The sequence below is a fragment of the Arvicola amphibius genome, chromosome 6, assembly GCF_903992535.2.
Source record: "Arvicola amphibius chromosome 6, mArvAmp1.2, whole genome shotgun sequence".
NCBI lineage: Eukaryota > Metazoa > Chordata > Mammalia > Rodentia > Cricetidae > Arvicola > Arvicola amphibius.
Window position 1 is genome coordinate 72,014,648 of NC_052052.2, and position 20,744 is coordinate 72,035,391.

The following is a 20,744-nucleotide window of genomic DNA, read 5'->3' on the forward strand; positions in this document are numbered from 1 at the left end:
ATATTTTGTTTGTGTTCTGAAAAATAAAGCTTGCCTGGAGATCTGAGGGTAGAACTAGTCACTAGTTAACCATAAAAACTGGGTAGTGGTGGCTCACACTTTTAATCCCAGTAGTCGGCAGGTAGAGACAGAAAGTGATTAGGTGGAGTGGACAGAGGATCTGAGCCTTTTGGCCAGAGAATTCAGAGAGGTAAGCCTCTGGTGGCTGCTGCTCTGGTTCTCTGATCTTTCAGCTTTTACCCCATTATTTGGCTCCTGATTTTTTATTGATTAACATTAATTAGATTCATGCTTCATTTATTTACTAGGAGTATTACTTTTGTGTCAGATGTACACTTGGCAAAGATTCTATTCAAGTCTATAGTATTCCACTTTCACTACATTGAGTATTTCTTTTTTTATTTTTTTATTTTTTAAAGATATTATTAAAAATTTCCACCTCCTCCCCTCCTCCCATTTCCCTCTCCCTCCCTCTCCAGTCCAAAGAGCAGTCAGGGTTCCCTGCCCTGTGGGAAGTCCAAGGTCCTCCCCCCTTCCATCCAGGTCTAGGAAGGTGAGCATCCAAACAGAGTAGGCTCCCACAGAGCCAGTACATGTAGTAGGATCAAAACCCAATGCCAGCTCTCTTCCTGTCCCTTCCCAGCTTGCACCCAGAATCCTCCCCCCCTCCCCCTGCCTCATCCTCCTGTCTTTGGGGCCACAAAATCCCACAGCTCAGCCTGTTTGGGCTCTGGGGACCTGGAATTGAGTGCACCCAGGCCTGTGGGAGGTCCCCTCCTTCATTTGACTGCCCGGAGCAAGGTAGGCCTTTGTCTGAGAGCTGCTTGGCCTGCAAGGGGACCTGACAGTCTGCAGGAGGATCCATCATTCTTTGGGGTGAGTGAGGAGTGAGTGCCCGAACCACGGTAGCTGCCCGGTGAGGGACCACCGACTCTCCACAACTCCCCCTGCCACCAGCACACTTCCTGCTCTTCCTGCAGGGGTTATTCTCCCCGGATACCGCCTCTCTGTCCCTGTCCCTTCCCAGCTTGCACCCAGAATCCTCCCCCCCTCCCCCTGCCTCATCCTCCCGTCTTTGGGGCCACAAAATCCCACAGCTCAGCCTGTTTGGGCTCTGGGGACCTGGAATTGAGTGCACCCAGGCCTGTGGGAGGTCCCCTCCTTCATTTGACTGCCCGGAGCAAGGTAGGCCTTTGTCTGAGAGCTGCTTGGCCTGCAAGGGCACCTGACAGTCTGCAGGAGGATCCATCATTCTTTGGGGTGAGTGAGGAGTGAGTGCCCGAACCGCGGCAGCTGCCCGGAGAGGGACCACAGACAGTCCACAACTCCCCCTGCCACCAGCACACTTCCTGCTCTTCCTGCAGGGGTTATTCTCCCCGGATACCGCCTCTCTGTCCCTGTCCCTTCCCAGCTTGCACCCAGAATCCTCCCCCCCTCCCCCTGCCTCATCCTCCAGTCTTTGGGGCCACAAAATCCCACAGCTCAGCCTGTTTGGGCTCTGGGGACCTGGAATTGAGTGCACCCAGGCCTGTGGGAGGTCCCCTCCTTCATTTGACTGCCCGGAGCAAGGTAGGCCTTTGTCTGAGAGCTGCTCGGCCTGCAAGGGGACCTGACAGTCTGCAGGAGGATCCATCATTCTTTGGGGTGAGTGAGGAGTGAGTGCCCGAACCACGGCAGCTGCCCGGAGAGGGACCACCGACTCTCCACAACTCCCCCTGCCACCAGCACACTTCCTGCTCTTCCTGCAGGGGTTATTCTCCCTGGATACCGCCTCTCTCTCCCTGTCCCTTCCCAGCTTGCACCCAGAATCCTCCCCCCTCCCCCTGCCTCATCCTCCCGTCTTTGGGGCCACAAAATCCCACAGCTCAGCCTGTTTGGGCTCTGGGGACCTGGAATTGAGTGCACCCAGGCCGGTGGGAGGTCCCCACCTTCATTTGACTGCCCCGGGCAAGGTAGGCCTTTGTCTGAGAGCTGCTTGGCCTGCAAGGGGACCTGACAGTCTGCCAGAGGATCCATCATTCTTTGGGGTGTCCTGCTCCAGTTCTAAGGCCATCCACCCAAAGGGGTCAGACTCTGGCCTCCAGGCAGGTCTGAGGATTCCTGTGAAGGGGTGCGGGCTCCTTCAGATTGTGCTGCCAGGTTCGCTGTGTGGTATTCCATCCCGCCCTGCCCCCACCTTGGCCCTTTTGTCTGGGCTGTGACCCTGGGCTGCTTGGAATCCCTGATCCTGTGCCCTGACATTCCATCTGAACTGGTGAGTGAATGCAGACCCTGGGGCAACCTGCCCTGGAAGAGAGCACAGACCCCCTACCCCAGCTCCCTCTGCAGGCTTGTCTCATTTTCTCCCTTACCTGCCTCACCCAAGCCTTCCCTAGTGTTCTCAGGTGTCCTGCTCCTGTTCTAAGGCCATCCACCCAGAGGAGTCAGACCCTGGCCTCCAGGTAGGTCTGAGGATTCCTGCAAGGGAGTGTGGGCTTCTTCAGATTGTGACGCAAAGAATAGGTCCTCCTCTGGCACTGGGGAGATCCAACCAGTTTCAGTCACAGCAATTATTGGTCTAGGACACCAAAAACCTCCGCGCTCCTTTTGAAGGAAGAGATGGGCAGGCGCCAATGCAGGAGCTCCTCCAACAACATGAAAGGCAACATGACATCACCACAAGCCAGACATCCCGAAACAACAAGAATTGAACACCCTACCCCAGAAGATATAGAAGAAACCGAGCTTAAACAGTACTTTATGAAAATAATACAGGACCTTAAACAGGAGGTAAAAAACTGCCATAAAGAAATGGAGATGACAAACAAAAAGGTAGACGAAATAAATAAATCTCTCAAAGATACCCAAGAAAAACAAGAAAAACAAGAAAAAGCAATCAAACAGGTAAGGGAAACAGTACAAGACCTGATAAATGAAATGGAGGTATTGAAGAAAACACAATCTGAGGGACGACTGGAAATGGAAACTCTGAGTAAACGAACAGAAACTTCAGAGACAAGTATTTCCAACCGAATACAAGAGATGGAAGAAAGAATCTCGGACTCTGAAGATACTATAGAGGAAATAAACTCACAGATTTAAGAACTAAACAAATCTAACAAATTCTTAACACAAAACATTCAGGAAATCTGGGACACCATGAAAAGACCAAACCTAAGAATAATTGGGGTAGAAGAAGGAGAAGAATTACAACTCAAAGGCCCAGAAAACATATTCAACAAAATTATAGAAGAAAACTTCCCCAACCTAAAGAAGGATGTTCCTATGAAGGTACAAGAAGCCTACAGAACACCAAATAGACTGGATCAAAAGAAAGCATCCCCACGCCATATAATAATCAAAACACAAAACATACAGAATAAAGAACAGATATTAAGAGCTGCAAAGGAAAAAGGTCAAGTAACATATAAAGGGAAACCTATCAGAATTACACCTGATTTCTCAATGGAAAACATGAAAGCCAGAGGAGCTTGGATTGATGTGCTACAGACACTTAGGGAACATGGATGCAAGCCTAGACTATTATACCCAGCAAAGCTTGCATTCACCATTGATGGAGAAAACAAGATATTCCAGGACAAAAACAGATTTAAACAATACGCAGCCACAAATCCAGCCTTGCAGAAAGTAATAGAAGGAAAATCACAAACCAAGGAGTCCAACAACGCCGACAATAACTCAGGCATCTAGCGACCCTTCACCAGCCCAACTAGAAGAAGGGAAACACACAAACTCTACTACAAAAAATGACTGAAGTTAACAACCACTCGTCATTAATATCACTTAATATCAATGGACTCAATTCACCTATAAAAAGGCACAGGCTAAGAGACTGGATACGAAAACAGAATCCAACATTTTACTGTTTACAAGAAACACACCTCAACCACAAAGACAGACATCTACGCAGAGTAAAGGGTTGGGAAAAGGTTTATCAAGCAAATGGCCCTAAGAAACAAGCGGGTGTGGCCATACTAATTTCCAACAAAGTTGACTTCAAACTAAAATCAATCAGAAGAGATGGAAAGGGACACTTTATACTCATAACAGGAAAAATCCATCAGAATGAAGTCTCAATCCTGAATATCTATGCCCCTAATATAAAAGCTCCCACTTATGTAAAAGAAACACTTCTAGAACTCAAGGCAGCCATCAAACCACACACACTAATAGTTGGAGACTTCAACACTCCTCTCTCACCAATGGACAGGTCAATCAGACAGAACCTAACAGAGAATTGAAAGACTTAATGGAGGTAATGAACCAAATTGACTTAACAGACATCTATAGAACATTCCAGCCAAATAGGAAAGAATATACCTTCTTCTCTGCGGCTCATGGAACCTTTTCGAAAATTGACCATATACTTGGTAACAAAGCAAACTTCCACAGTTACAAAAAAATATTAGTAACCACCTGTGTCTTATCGGATCACCATGGATTAAAATTAGAATTCAACAACAATGCTACCCCCAGAAATTCCACAAACTCATGGAAACTGAACAGTCAACTACTGACCCACACCTGGGTCAAGGAAGAAATAAAGAAAGAAATTAAAGTCTTTCTTGAATTTAATGAAAACAAAGACACAACATACTCAAACCTATGGGACACAATGAAAGCAGTGCTAAGAGGAAAGTTCATAGCACTAGGTGCCCACTTAAAGGAAACGGAGAAAGCGCTCATTGGTGACTTAACAGCACACCTGAAAGCTCTGGAAAAAAAAGAAGCAGACTCACCTACAAAGTGAAGGATTTATTTGACAAGAACTTTAAGTCTTTGAAGAAAGAAATCGAAGAGGATACCAGAAAATGGAAGGATCTCCCCTGCTCGCGGATTGGGAGGCTCAACATAGTAAAAATGGCAATTCTACCAAAAGCAATCTATAGATTCAATGCAATCCCAATCAAGGTCCCATTAAAATTCTTCACAGAGATTGAGAGGACAATAATCAACTTTATATGGAAAAACAAGAAACCCAGAATAGCCAAAAAAATCTTATACAATAAAAGTTCTTCTGGAGGCATTACCATCCCTGACTTCAAACTCTATTACAAAGCTACAGTATTGAAAACGGCTTGGTATTGGCATAAAAACAGAGAAGTTGACCAATGGAATCGTATAGAAGACCCGGATCTTAAACCACAAACCTATGAACACCTGATTTTTGATAAAGGAGCCAAAAGTACACAATGGAAGAAAGAGGGCATCTTCAACAAATGGTGCTGGCATAACTGGATGTCAACCTGTAGAAGAATGAAAGTAGATCCATATCTATCACCATGCACAAAACTCAAGTCCAAATGGATTAAAGACCTCAATATTAATTTGAACACATTGAGCTTGATAGAGGAGAAAGTGGGAAGTACTCTACAACAAATGGACACAGGAGACCGTTTCCTATGCATAACCCCAGCTGCACAGACTTTAAGGGCAACATTGAATAAATGGGACCTCCTGAAATTGAGCAGCTTCTGTAAAGCAAAGGACATTGTCACTAAGACACAAAGGCAGCCTACCGACTGGGAAAAGATCTTCACCAACCCTGCAACTGACAAAGGTCTGATCTCTAAAATATATAAGGAACTCAAGAGACTAGACGGTAAAATGCCAATTAACCCAATTAAAAAATGGGGCGCTGAACTGAACAGAGAATTCTCAACAGAAGAAGTTCGAATGGCCAAAAGACACTTAAGGTCATGCTCAACCTCCCTAGCTATCAGGGAAATGCAAATCAAAACAACTTTGAGATATCATCTTACACCTGTCAGATTGGCTAAAATCCAAAACACCAATAATAACCTTTGCTGGAGAGGTTGTGGGGTAAGGGGCACACTCATCCATTGCTGGTGGGAATGCAAACTTGTGCAACCACTTTGGAAAGCAGTGTGGCGGTTTCTCAGGAAATTCGGGGTCAACCTACCCCAGGACCAAGCAATTCCACTATTGGGAATCTACCCAAGAGATGCCCAATCATACAACAAAAGCATATGCTCATCTATGTTCATAGCAGCATTATTTGTAATAGCCAGATCCTGGAGACAGCCTAGATTCCCTTCAGTGGAAGAATGGATGAAGAAACTGTGGAATATATACATGCTAGAATACTACTCAGCGGTAAAAAACAATGACATCTTGAATTTTGCAGGCAAATGGATGGAAATAGAAAACACTATTCTGAGTGAGGTAACCCAGACCCATAATGATGAACATGGGATGTACTCACTCATATTCGGTTTCTAGCCATAATTAAAGGACATCGAGCCTATAAATTTGGGATCCTTGAGAAGATAATAAGAAGGTGAACTCCCAAAAAAAGATATAGTAATCCTCCTGGATATTGGAAGTAGACACGATCGCCAGGCAAAATTGGGAACTTGAGGGTTGGGCAAGACTGGGCCAAGGGAAGATAGGGAGAGAAAAGTGTGAAGGGGAAAGCGGGGGGAGCTCGGAGGAATGGGGTGCTTGGGATATAGGAAGGGTGGATATGAGAGCAGGGAAGCATATATCTTAATTTAAGGAGCTACCTGAGGGTTGTCAAGAGAGTTGACCCTAGTGGGGTTCCCAGGTTTCCAGGGAGACGCCCCCAGTTAGTTCCTTGGGCAGCTGAGGAGAGGGAGCCTGAAAAGGCCAGTTCCTATAGCCATACTGATGAATTTCTTGCATATCACCATAGAACCTCCACCTGACGATAGATGAAGAAAATGACAGAGCCCCACATTGGAGCACCGGACTGAGCTCCCAAGGTCCTGATGAGGAGCAGAAGGAGAGAGAACATGAGAAAGAAAGTCAGGACCGTGAGGGAACCTCCAGCTGGCGACAGATGTGGAAGGTGACTGAGCCCCACATTGGAGCACTGGACTGAGCTCCCAAGGTCCTGATGAGGAGCAGAAGGAGCAAGAACATGAGGGAGAAAGTCAGGAACAAGAGGGGTGCGTTCACTCATGGAAACGGTGGGACAGAACTAATGGGAGATCACCAACTCCAGTTGGAATGGGACTGATGGATCATGCGACCAAACCCGTCTCTCTGAGTGTGGCCAACAGCGGGGGCTGACTGAGAAGCAAAGGACAATGGCTCTGGGCTCTGATTGTTCTTCATGGACGGGCTCTGTGGGAGCCTTCTCAGCTTGGTCGATCACCTTCCTGGACCTGGGGGGAGTTGGGAGGACATTGGTCTTAGCATAGAGTGGGGAACCCTGATGGCTCCTTGGCCTTGAGAGGGAGGGAGGGGAGGTATGGGTGGAGGGGAGGGGAGGGAAGGGGGAGAAGGAGGGGAGGGAAGGGGGAGGAGGAGTGGAGGGAGGGGCGAGGAGGAGGGAAGTAGATGGAAAATTTTAAATATAAAAAAAATAAATCATGAGAAAAAAAAAAACCCAATGCCATTGTCCTTGGCTTCTCAGTCAGCCCTCATTGACCGCCACGTTTAGAGAGTCTGGTTTGATCACATGCTCCAACAGTCCAGTCCAGCTGGCCTTGGTGAGCTCCCATTAGATCAGCCCCACCTTCTCAGTGGGTGGGTGCACCCCTCATGGTCCTGATTTCCCTGCTCATGTTCTCCCTCCTTCTTCTCCTCATTTGGACCTTGGGGGGCTCAGTCCAGTGCTCCAATGTGAGTCTTTGTCTGTATCTCCATTCATCGCCAGATAAGGGTTCTATGGTGATATGCAAGAAATTCATCAGAGTGGCTATAGGATACGGTCATTTCAGGCTCCCTCTCCTCAGCTGTCCAAAAAACAGGTTGGGGGCATCTCCTTGGACACCTGAGAACCCCTCCACGGTCCAGTCTCTTGCCAACCCTAAAATGGCTCCCTTAATTAAGATATATACTTCCCTGCTCCCGTATGCACCTTTCCTCCATCCCAACCGTCCCATTTCCCCAAGCTTTCCCTATCCTCCCGTTCTCACTTTTCTCTCCCCATCTCCCCTTACCTCCACCCCACCCCCAACCCTGAGATCACAATTTTTGCCTGACAATTTTGTCTACTTCCATTATCCAGGAGGATAACTATATGTTTTTCTTTCGGTTCACCTTCTCATTTAGCTTCTCTAGGATCATGAATTATAGGCTCAATGTCCTTTATTTATGGCTAGAATCCACATATAAGTAAGTACATACCATATTCATCTTTTTGGGTCTCGGTTACCTCACTTGAATAGTGTTTTATATTTCCATCCATTTCCATGCAAAATTCAAGATGTCATTGTTTTTTTTTTTTTCCTGTGAAGTACTACTCTAATGTGTATATATTCCACACTTTCTGTATCCATTCTTCCATTGAGGGGCATCTAGGTTGTTTCCAGGTTCTGGCTATTACAAAAAATGCTGCTATGAACATAGTTGAACAAATGTTTTTGTAGTTTGATAGGGTATCTCTTGGGTATATTCCCAAGAGTGGTATTGATGGATCCTGGGGTAGCTTGATCCCAAATTTCCTGAGAAACCGCCACACTGATTTCCAAAGTGGTTGTACAAGTTTGCATTCCCACCAGATATGGATAAGTGTTCCCCTTACTCCACATCCTTTCCAGCAAAGGCTATCATTGGTGTTTTTGATTTTAGCCATTCTGACAGGTATACGATGGTATCTCAAAGTTGTTTTGCTTTGCATTTCTCTGATGGCTAAGGAGGTTGAGCATGCCCTTAAGTGTCTTTTGGCCATTTGAACTACTTTTGTTGAGAATTCTCTGTTCAGATCAGTACCCCATTTTTAAATTGGGTTAATTAGCATTTTAAAGTCTAGTCTCTTGAGTTCTTTATATATTTTGGAGATCATACTTTGTCTATTGAGGGGTTGGTGAAGATCTTTTCCCAGTCAGTAGGTTGCCTTTTTGCCTTAATGACAGTGTCCTTTGCTTTACAGAAGCTTCTCAGTTTTAGGAGGTCCCACTTATTCAATGTTGCCCTTATTGTCTGTGCTACTGGGGTTATACATAGGAAGTAGTCTCCTGTGGCCATGTGTTGTAGACTACTTCCCACTTTGTCTTCTATCAGCTTCAGTGTGTTCAGATTGATATTGAGGTCTTTAATCCATTTGGACTTGAGTTTTGTTCATGGTGATAGATATGGATCTATTTTCATTCTTCTACAGGTTTACATCCAGTTATGACAGCACCCTTTGTTGAAGATGCTTTCTTTCTTCCATTCTATACTTTTAGCTCCTTTGTCGAAAATCTGGTGTTCAGCCGGGCGGTGGTGGTGCACGCCTTTAATCCCAGCACTCAGGAGGGAGAGGCAGGCGGATCTCTGAGTTCGAGGCCAGCCTGGTCTACAAGAGCTAGCTCCAGGATAGGCTCTGAAACTACAGGGCAACCCTGTGTCGAAAAAACACACACACAAAAAAAGAAAATCTGGTGTTCATAGGTTTGTGGGTTGATATCTGGGTCTTCTATTCAATTCCATTGGTCGACTTCTCTGTTTTTATGCCAATACCAAGCGTTTTCAATACTGTAGCTCTGTAATAGAGTCTGAGGTCAGGGATGATAATGCCTCCAGAAGTTCCTTTATTGTATAAGTGACCAACTCCAGTTGGAATGGGACTGATGGATCATGAGACCAAACCCGTCTCTCTGAATGTGGCCAACAGCGGGGGCTGACTGAGAAGCAAAGGACAATGGCTCTGGGCTCTGATTCTTCTGCATGGATGGACTCTGTGGGAGCCTTCTCAGCTTGATCGATCACCTTCCTGGACCTGGGGGGAGTTGGGAGGACATTGGTCTTAGCATAGAGTGGGGAACCCTGATGGCTCCTTGGCCTTGAGAAGGAGGGAGGGGAGGTATGGGTGGAGGGGAGGGGAGGGGAGGGAAGGGGGAGGAGGAGGGGAGGGAGGGGGGAGGAGGAGGGAAGGAGATGGAAATATTTAATATAAAAAAAAATAAACCATGAAAAAAAAAAGATTGTTTTGGCTATCCTGGGTTTTTTGTTTTTCCATATAAAGTTTATTATTGTTCTCTCAAGGTCTGTGTAGAATTTTGTTGGCATTTTTATGGGGATTGCATTGAATTTATATAGATTGCCTTTGGTAGAATTGCCAATTTTACTATGTTGGTCCTACCCATCCAAGAGCATGGGAGGTCTTTCCATTTCCTGGTGTCCTCTTCAATTTTTTTCTTCAGTGCCTTAAAGCTTTTGTCAAATAGATCTTTCATTTCTTTGGTTAGAGTTACCCCAAGATACTTTATGCAATTTGTGGCTATTGTAAAAGGTGAAGCTTCTCTGAAATCCCTCTCTGCTTGTCTATCCTTTGTGTATAGGAGGGCTACTGATTTTTTGAGTTAATCTTGTAACCTGCCACATCACTGAAGTTATTTATCAGCTGTAGGAGTTCTTTGGTAGAGTCTTTGGGATCACTAATGTACACTATCATATCATCTGGAAATAATGAAAGTTTGACTTCTTCCTTTCTGATCCAAATCCCTTGATCTCCTTATGTTTTCTAATTGCTATTGCTAGAACTTCAAGAACTATGTTGAAGAGATATGAAGAGAGTAGACAGCCTTGTCTTGTTCCTGATTTTAGTGGGATGGTTTTGAGTTTCTCTCCATTTAATTTGATATTAGCTGTTGGCTTGCTATATATTGCTTTTATTATATTTAGGTATATATAATAAATATATTATATTTAGGTATATATAATAAATATATTATATTTAGGTATATAATAAATATATTATATTTAGGTGTGTATATATATATATATATATATATATATATATATATATATATATGATCCTTGTATCCCTAACCTCTCCAAACCTTTATCATTAAGGGGTATTGAATTTTGCCAAATGCTTTTTCTGCATCAAATGAAATGATCATATGGTTTTTTCTTTCAGTTTATTTATGTGATGGATTACATTGATAGATTTTCGTGTGTTGAACCAACCATGCATCTCTGGGATGAAGCCTACCTGATCATAATGGATTTTTTTTAACATGTTCTTGGATTTTGTTTGCCAGAATTTTATTGAGAATTTTTGCATCTATTTTCATGAGTGAGATTGGTCTGTAATTCTCTTTCTTGATTGGGTATTTGTGTGGTTTAGGTATCAGGGAAATTGTAGCTTCATAAAAAGAGTTTGGCAATGACTCTTCTGATTCTATTACGTGAAACACATTAAGGAGTATAGGTATCAGCGCTTCTGGGAAGTTCTGATAAAATTCTGCATTAAAACCATCAGGTCCTGGGCTTTTTTTGGTTGGGAGTTTTCTTTCTCATTTTTTTATTAAAAATTTCCATCTCCTCCCCTCCTCCTCCCCCTTCACTCCCCTCCCTTACACCCATACCCCAACTCCACCCCTTTCCAAGCCAAAGAGCCATCAGGGTTCCCTTCACTATGTTAAGTCCAAGGTCCTCCCAGCTCCGCCTAAGTCTAGGAAGGTGAGCAACCAAACTGTCAAGGCTCACAGTGAGCCAGTCAATGCTGTAGATTTCATGCTCATCGCCCTTGTCTTTGGTTTCTCAGTCCTCCTCCACCGTCAGCCACATTCAGAGAGTCCGGTTTGGTCCCCTGTTCCATCAGTCCCATTCCAACTGGACTTGGTAGTCTCTCATTAGATCTGTCCCACTGTCTCAATGGGTACATGCACTCCTCACGGTCCTGACTTCCTTGCTCATGATCTCCCTCCTTTTGCTCCTCATCAGGACCTTGGGAGCTCAATCCGGTGCTTCTATGTAGGGTTCTGTCATTTTCTCCATCCAATGCCAGGTGAAGGTTCTATGGTGATATGCAAGATATTCATGAGTATGGCAAAAGGATCTGTACATTTCTGGCACCCCCTCCTCAGCTGCCCAAGGAACTAGCTGGGGGCGTCTTCCTGGACACATGGGAACCCCTCTAGAGTCAACTCTCTGCCAACCCTAGAATGGCTCCCTTAATTAAGATATATAATTCTTTGTTCCCATATCCACCCTTCCTATATCCCAACCATCCTATTCCTCCAAGCTCTTCCCATCCTCCACTTCTCTCCCCATCCCCCCAACTCCCCATCCCACCCCACCCCAAAGTTCTCATTTTTTGTCCGGCAATCTTGTCTACTTTCAATATCCAGGAGGATAACTATATGTTTTTCTTTGGATTCACCTTCTTATATATCTTCTCTAGGATTTTTTTTATGAATTATAGGCTTAATGTCCTTTATTTATGGCTAGAAAACAATTATGAGTGAGTACATCCCATGTTCATCTTTTGGGGCCTGGGTTACTTCACTCAGGATGGTGTTATCTATTTGCATCCATTTGCATGCAAAATTCAAGATGTCATTGTTTTTTACCGCCGAGTAGTACTCTAATATGTATATATTCCACACTTTCTTCATCAATTCTTCCACTGAAGGGCATCTAGGTTGTTTCCAGGTTCTGGCTATTACAAAAATGCTGCTATATACATAGTTGAACAAATGCTTTTGTAATATGATTGGGCATCTCTTGGGTAAATTCCCAAGAGTGGGATTGCTGGGTCCTGGGGTAGGTTGATCCCAAATTTCCTGAGAAACCTCCACACTGCATTCCAAAATGGTAGCACAAGTTTGCATTCCCACCAGCAATGGATGAATGTACCCCTTATTCCACATCCTCTCCAGCAAAGGTTATCATTGGTGTTTTTGATTTTAGCCAATCTGACAGGTGGAATATGGTATCTCAATGTTGTTTTGATTTGCATTTCCCTGATTGCTAAGGAGGTTGAGCATGCCCTTAAGTGTCTTTTGACCATTCGAACTTCTTCTGTTGAGAATTCCCTGTTCAGTTCAGTGCCCCATTTTTAAATTGGGTTAACTAGCATTTTACAGTCTAGTCTCTTGAGTTCCTTATATATTTTAGAGATCAGACCTTTGTCAGTTGCAGGGTTGGTGAAGATCTTTTCCCAGTCGGTAGGCTGCCTTTTTGTCTTAGTGACAGTGTCCTTTGCTTTACAGAAGCTGCTCAGCTTCAGGAGGTCCCATTTATTCAATGTTGCCCTTAATGTTTGTGCTGCTGGGGTTATAAGTAGGAAGCGGTCTCCTGTGCCCAAATGTTGTAGAGTACTTCCCACTTTCTCCTCTAACAGGTTCAGTGTGTTCATATTGATATTGAGGTCTTTAATTGGACTTGAGTTTTGTGCATGGTGATAGACATGGATCTACTTTCATTCTTCTACAGGTTGACATCCAGTTATGCCAGCACCATTTGTTGAAGATGCTTTCTTTCTTCCATTGTGTGCTTTTAGCTCCTTTATCAAAAATCAGGTGTTCATAGGTTTGTGGGTTAAGATCTGGGTCTTCTATTCAATTCCATTGGTCGACTTCTCTATTTTTATGCCAATACCAAACTGTTTTCAATACTGTAGCTCTGTAATAGAGTTTGAAGTCAGGGATGGTAATGCCTCCAGAAGTTCCTTTATTGTGTATGATTGTTTTGGCTATCCTGGGATTCTTGTTCTTCCATATAAAGTTGATTATTTTCCTCGCAAGATCTGTGAAGAATTTTGATGGGATCTTTAAGAGGATTGCTTTAAATCTATAGATTGCCGTTGGTAGTATTGCCATTTTTACTATGTTGATCCTCCCAATCCAAGAGCAAGGGAGTTTTTTTTTTTAATGAGAGGTTCTATATTCTTACGACTTATGGGTCTATTTAAATCATTCACCATTTTGGTAAAAAGTACTTATCTAAAAACAAGTCCATTTCTTTTACATTTTCCATCTTTGTGGCATATAAACTTTTGTAGTAAGATCTAATGATTCTCTGAATTTCCTCTGTGTCTGTGGTTATGTCCCCCTTTTCATTTCTGATCTTATTAATTTGTGTGTTCTCTCTCTGCCATTTGATTAGTTTTGAATAGGGTTTGTCAATCTTGTTGATTTTCTTCAAGAACCAGCTTTTTGTTTCATTGATTCTTTGGATTGTTTTCTGTGTTTCTATTTTGTTGATTTCAGACCTCAGTTTGATTATTTCCAGTCTTCTATTCCTCCTAGGTGAGTCTGCATCTTTTTTTTTCTTTTAGAGCTTTCATGTGTTATGTTAAGTCTCCAATGTGTGCTTTCTCCATTTTCTTTAAGTGGGCACTTAATGCTATGAACTTTCCTCTTAGCAATGCTTTCATAGAGTCCCAAAGGTTTAAGTATGTTATGCCTTTATTTTCATTAAATTCAAGGAAGACTTTAATTTCTTTCTTTATTTCTTCCTTGACTCAGGTGTGGTTCAGTAGTTGACTGTTCAGTTTCCATGAGTTTGTAGGCTTTCTGGGGGTAGCATTGTTGTTGATTTCTAATTTTAATCCATGGTGATTCGCTAAGACATAGGTGGTTACTAATATTTTTTTTTGTATCTGTGGAAGTTTGCTTTGTTACCGAGTATGTGGTCAATTTTTGAGAAGGTTCCATGAGCCGCAGAGAAGAAGGTATATTCTTTCCTATTCGGGTGGAATGTTCTATAGATGTCTGTTAAGTCCATTTGATTCATTACCTCCATTAAGTCTCTTATTTCTCTGTTAGGTTTCTCTCTGATTGACCTGTCCATTGGTGAGAGGAGTGTTAAAGTCTCCTATTATTAGTGTGTGTGGTTTGATATTTGTCTTGAGTTCTAGTAATGTTTCTTTTACATAAGTGGGAGCTTTTATATTAGGGGCATAGATATTCAGGACTGAGACTTCATCCTGATAAATTTTTCCTGTAATGAGTATAAAATGTCCCTCTCCATCTCTTCTGATTGATTTTAGTTTGAAGTCAACTCTGTTAGAAATTAGTATGGCCACACCTGCTTATATCTTATGTCCGTTTGCTTAATAAACTTTTTCCCAAGCCTTTAGTTTGAGTAAATGTCTGTGTTTGTGGTTGAGGTGTGTTTCTTTTAAACAGCAGAATGTTGGATCCTGTTTTCGTATCCAATCTCTTAGCCTGTGCCTTTTTATAGATGAGTTGAGTCCATTGATATTATGTGATATTAATGACCAGTGGTTATTAACTCCGGTCATGTTTTTTTTTTTGTTAGTAGAGTTTGTGTGTTTCCCTTCTTCTAGTTGTGCTGGTGAAGGGTCACGAGATATCTGAGTTATTGTGGGCATTGTTGGACTTCTTGGTTTGCGATTTTTTTTCTATTACTTTCTGCAAGGCTGGATTTGTGGCTACGTATTGTTTAAATCTGTTTTTGTCCTGGAATATCTTGTTTTCTCCATCAATGGTAAATGCAAGTTTTGCTGGTTATAGTAGTCTGGGCTTGCATCCGTGTTCCCTTAGTGTCTGTAGCATCTCTTTCCAAGACCTTCTGACTTTCATGGTCTCCATTGAGAAGTCAGGTGTAATTCTGATAGATTTCCCCTTATATGTTACTTGACCTTTTTCCTTTGCAGCTCTTAATATCTGTTCTTTATTCTGTATGTTTTGTGTTTTGATTATTATATGTTGTGGGGATGCTTTCTTTTGATCCAGTCTATTTGGTGTTCTGTAGGCTTCTTGTACCTTCATAGAAATATCCTTCTTTAGGTTGGGGAAGTTTTCTTCTATAATTTTGTTGAATATGTTTTCTGGGCCTTTGAGTTGTAATTCTTCTCCTTCTTCTACCCAATTATTCTTAGGTTTGTTCTTTTCTTGGTGTCCCAGATTTCCTGGATGTTTTGTGTTAAGAATTTGTTGGATATGTTTTGTTCTTTAATCTGTGAATTTATTTCCTCTATAGTATCTTCAGAGTCTGTGATTCTTTCTTCCATCTCTTATATTCTGTTGGTAATACTTGTCTCTGTAATTTCTGTTTGTTTACTCAGAATTTCCATTTCCAGTCTTCCCTCAGATTGTGTTTTCTTCATTACCTCCATTTCATTTTTCACGTCTTTAATTGTTTCCCTTACCTGTTTCATTGCTTTTTCTTGTTTTTCTTGGGTATCTTTGAGAGATTTATTCATTTCATCTACCTTTTTGATTGTCATTTCTATTTCTTTTTGGCATGTTTTTTACCTCCTGTTTAAGGTCCTCTATTATTTTCATAAAGTACTGTTTAAGGTCGATTTCTTCTATTTCTCCTGGAGTAGGCTGTTCAATTCTTGTTGTTTCGAGATACCTGGATTCTGGTGATGTCATGTTGCCTTTCAGGTTGTTGGAGGAGTTCTTGTATTGGCGCCTTCCCATCTCTTCCTTCAAATGGAGTGAGGAGAGACTTGTTGTCTTGGTCCAAGCTTTGCTGTGACTGACTCTGGGTGGATCTCTCAGTGCAGGAGCACGAACTATTCCTGACTGGATGGAACTCCTCAGCACTGATTCAAGGATGCTGGTAGCCCCAGGACACTGCAGGCACAAAAGGGCAAAGGTAGGGGCAGGGCAGGGGTCGAGTATCACACAGCGAACCTTACAAAACAAGCTGAAGGTGCCTGCACTCCCTTGCTGGAATCTTCAGACCTGCCTGGAGTGCAGCCTCTCACCCTTCTGGGTGGATGGCCTTGGTGCAGGAGTAGGACACTGGTCTTTAATACACTAGGGAAGGCTTGGGAGAGGCAGGGACATGTGTAACAAAGACACCCCTGCACTAGGAGCTAGGGGAGGGGAGCTGTGCTCTCTTCCAGGGCAGGTCACCCAGGATAGCACACTCACCCATCCAGATGGAACTCCACAGCACTGAATCATGGATTGCTGGTAGCCCAAAGACAGCTCAGGGACAAAAGGGCAAAGGTGGGGGCAGGGCAGGGTCGAGTATCACACCTTGTGCCATCTTTTGAAAACTTTCTTAACTGTGTACCCCATCATTTATTGTTGTTTTTTTTGAGAAAGATTCTCATTGGCCCAGGACTCACTATGCAGACCTGGCTCTCCTCAGACTAATAAAGATCTGCTTGCCACTCTTTCTCATATGTTGAGATTAAAGGCATGTACCTTTATATGGAACTCCTGTTCCATATACCATTTTTTCATTGGATTGTTTTCTTAATGTTCAGCTTTTTGTTAATTTTGTTTTACTGGGTTTTACTATTGGCCCTCATGTAACCCTCTAATTTGAAGGTTTGGCTTTTTCATGGTGCCTATAATTCCTCTATCTTTTTCTCATATTAATTATTTCATATTCTTGCTTATTTTGTCTAGATCCTCTCCTTTCTCTTTCAGTCATGATATTCTACCTGAGTTATTCTGTTTGTAAGGCTTTCCCTTGAGTTTTCTAGATCAGTTATTGGATTTTTCTATTAAATTTTCTCTTCTTCTTGAGTTCTTACCACTGTTTCTATATCTTTATTAAATTCATTTTCCAGATACTTGATTGTTTAATTCTTTCCATCACCTTATGTTTGTATTTTCTTGTGTATAACTTAGGCATTCATTTTAGGAGTTGTTTCTTTGTGTATTCTTGAATTCCTTCAATATTTTCTACTTACTCTTTTAAATTCTGTGTTCTGGGGTTCATCTAGATAACTCATTGGTGAGCTCCCTTAAAGGATTTTATAGATTGTGGGAAAGGGTAGATGCTCCCTTGTTCTTTCACATTATTTGTGTATTGTGGATAACATCTGGTCATATGGACAACATTTGTTAATTTTATGTCTGATATGGACAAAGTAAGTTCAGGCAGAACACAGAATATGTGAACAATGTTGGCCCTATGGTTGGATATGGCTTAGGTGAAGTGAAGTAGGGGGATATGAGGGGTGATAAATTGGTGTTAGGGATGTGCAACTTGGTCTAAGCTTGGAGTTTCAGAGTAATCTGGGGTTTAAGTAAGACATGTGTGGGGAAGGAAAAGGCAGATTCATTGACTAGACCATGGTGAAGAATGTGTAGTATCTGATTTGGCAGACAGGCTTAGTGTTTTTGGGGAGTGGCGTGTAGGCTATTGGCAAGCAAGGAGTGTCCTGGCAGAAACTTAGAGATTTGGATGGTGCAGGAAGTTGTATCCACACTAGGCTAAGATACTGGATGGGGGATTTGGAATAGATCCGGAGGCTTCAGAATTGTCTTGGGATATTTGATCGCTCTGAGACTGTTAATAAAATTAACCTTGAATCAGGGTTGGAGCTAGTTACTAGCTGACTGGAATTAGCCACAGAGAAGCCAAGAGTTTGGATAGAGAAGACAAAAGAAAAGAAAAAAAAACAGCAAGGACAGGAGTAGAGTGTAAACCTTTTCTTGGTTTGGCCCTATTGTGTCTCCAGTGAAAAAGCAAGGTCAGCTGACTGATTTTCAGCTTCTTCAATATATTTTTAGTCAGATATTTGTCTTTGGAGTCTTTGTTGAAAATAGAACAATACAAACTTATTCTAAACCTGCATATCCTTGCTGTGGTGGAGCAAAAGCCACCAGAACAGAAGGCCCTCCAGGCTGTGACTTCATTTGTTGTCAGGGTGCTGACTGGGGGCCCATGGAACCACAGATGATAATTAAAATATCAGTAGATTCTTGAGCAGTCATTAAGCTGACAGAAAAATGTCATATATATGTTTGTGGATGGGAAGATCAGGTGGATTCATGAGGCTAGTTTTTACAGAAGGATATGTAGGATCTGGATGGCTGAGGAAGATGTTAAAACCAGCGGTTTTAGCTGTAAAGTGAGTTTCTTGGTCAGAAGGAATGCTCTAAATGCTCTATGGAATATCATGACCACATATAAGCTAAATCCATAAGTAATGATATTTGGCAGAAGCACTATATGTAGGAAAGGCAAATCTACAGCCAGAATACATATATGTATATATGTATACACACACACACACACACAGAGAGAGAGAGAGAGAGAGAGAGAGAGAGAGAGAGAGAGAGAGAGAGACATACCATTAACAACATAACATTGCCCTTTCTGTGACAGAAGAGGTCAAATGTAGTCAATTGGCTGCCTGGAGAAATAATGCCACATAAAGATTTCATTGTTGGTCTTGGCAGCTGAGAGATATAGCACTCAGAACAATCGTAGTAGAAGTGGCTGCTGTCTATCTCATGAATAAACTCATTCTTTGCCAGCATGGCCACTTTGTTTTTGGGAACCATTATGCAGTGGGAGGGATGGTCAGTGAGAGTTGGAGTGTCTACAGAATGGGTCATATATTTACCTGGTCACTGAATTCTGTGATTGTTGCAGTCAATTTTTGATGAGTATTTACATGGAGCACAAGTATCTTGAGGAGGTCTGTTTATCATATAGTGGGAAGAAATAACATAATCAAAATCGATCAGAAAAGCAGTAATTTGGTGTACATGCAACTCATTTACAAGAAATGAGGGTATTGACAGTAAAAGTGAAAATTCTGATTGATTAGATAGAGTCATGAGCAATTTTCATTTTGAAGTTAATCATTATTTATCAGCTACTGGGCCATTTCAGATAATCACATTGCAACCATTTTCTATTGATTGTTGAACATGGCGGTATAGGCCTAGAGCAATGAAATATCTGCAGCCATGTTAAGAAGATGAAAAGAGCAAGTACCCCGTTAGTGAGATGTGTACTTATCAACATAGAAGTCCTTTCTGCAATGCTTTTGCTTAGAAATCTTCAATGCTGTGCCTATTTTCAGAGTTTAACTCAGAAAATAAAACATGCTATTTGTCCTATTTTTGTTTCTCTTTTTGGATATTGTCCAAACTCGTAAGCAGGCTTGCTTCACAGTTTCAGAATTCTCACTTTCTCTGAAGAACCCACACCCCAGATGACATTCTTACTTCTACTCACAACTAAATCTGACTTCTGAGTTAAAACCTAGAAATCAGGGCTTTTTCTCTCTTCTTCAGTAGCCCCTCATGAAGTTGGTGAGACCTCTTGTTGCCTATGTGAAACAAAGTTCCAAGAAAAAGTTATCCCCATGCTTAAGTTTCTGTAAAACTGAATAAGATTTGTAAGAGATTTGGAATGCTCCAGCTCCAAAGCCAAATATTATTAGGCTTCATTTAACCCCCTTCATTGTCATTCATTGCTCACATCTGTATCTGAAGTAACATCCTGTGACTGTCATGTTATACTAACTTTGGGGTTATACTAATTTAGTTCAGTACTAGTTTCCACCAAGGCCAAAAATAAGAATGTCACCAGATACCATTTGAATCCCTTATCAGAGCATTGCCTACTTTTCTATAATTAGCCATATGTTACTTCTAACACTGTATTTGGAAAATGCCTTGATTATTGACTGTCCTTTGTTCTTTTCCTATAATAGCTTCATGAAACTGTTACCATATTGGACTATGTTATTTGAATGAATCTGAATTTATGTTCTTGACAATCATTACTCATATTTGGCTCAAGAATGAATAATTTCATATTGCTTTTTAAACGAGAGTGAGCTGTTTTGTATTTCTAGTGTCCTAATGTAGGAACATAATGACAATCAAATTACACAAGAAAAGTTACCTAGATTATCATTAATTAGACATTTATACCCAAGCATCTGGTCAGTTTTTTTGGTAGAAGTTAATAAGCTTCTTCTGAAGCTTAGTTGATCTGGCTCAAGTCCATTGGTTTACTCTAAACTTGTAATTTAGATAGCTCCTCCCTTAATTTCCAAAGAATTATCTGATTGAATATTTCATGTTTTATATTTTAAGTTTCAGGATATTTGAGTTTTTAGGTAGTTTCTTTTTTATCTTCAAAATATTACATCTAATTTTACTTGTGTTTAAAACATTCATTTATTAGTTGAAGAAACTATATAGCATTCTTAGATTGGATGAAACCCTTGTTATCACAGCCCAAAAGACACACAGAAAGGTCTTATCACAGATAAAGAGACATAATAAAAGTCAATCATACTGTGTCCTAATCTCATGTTCCTGTAAATATACAGGGAATTCCTAGACACAAAATGG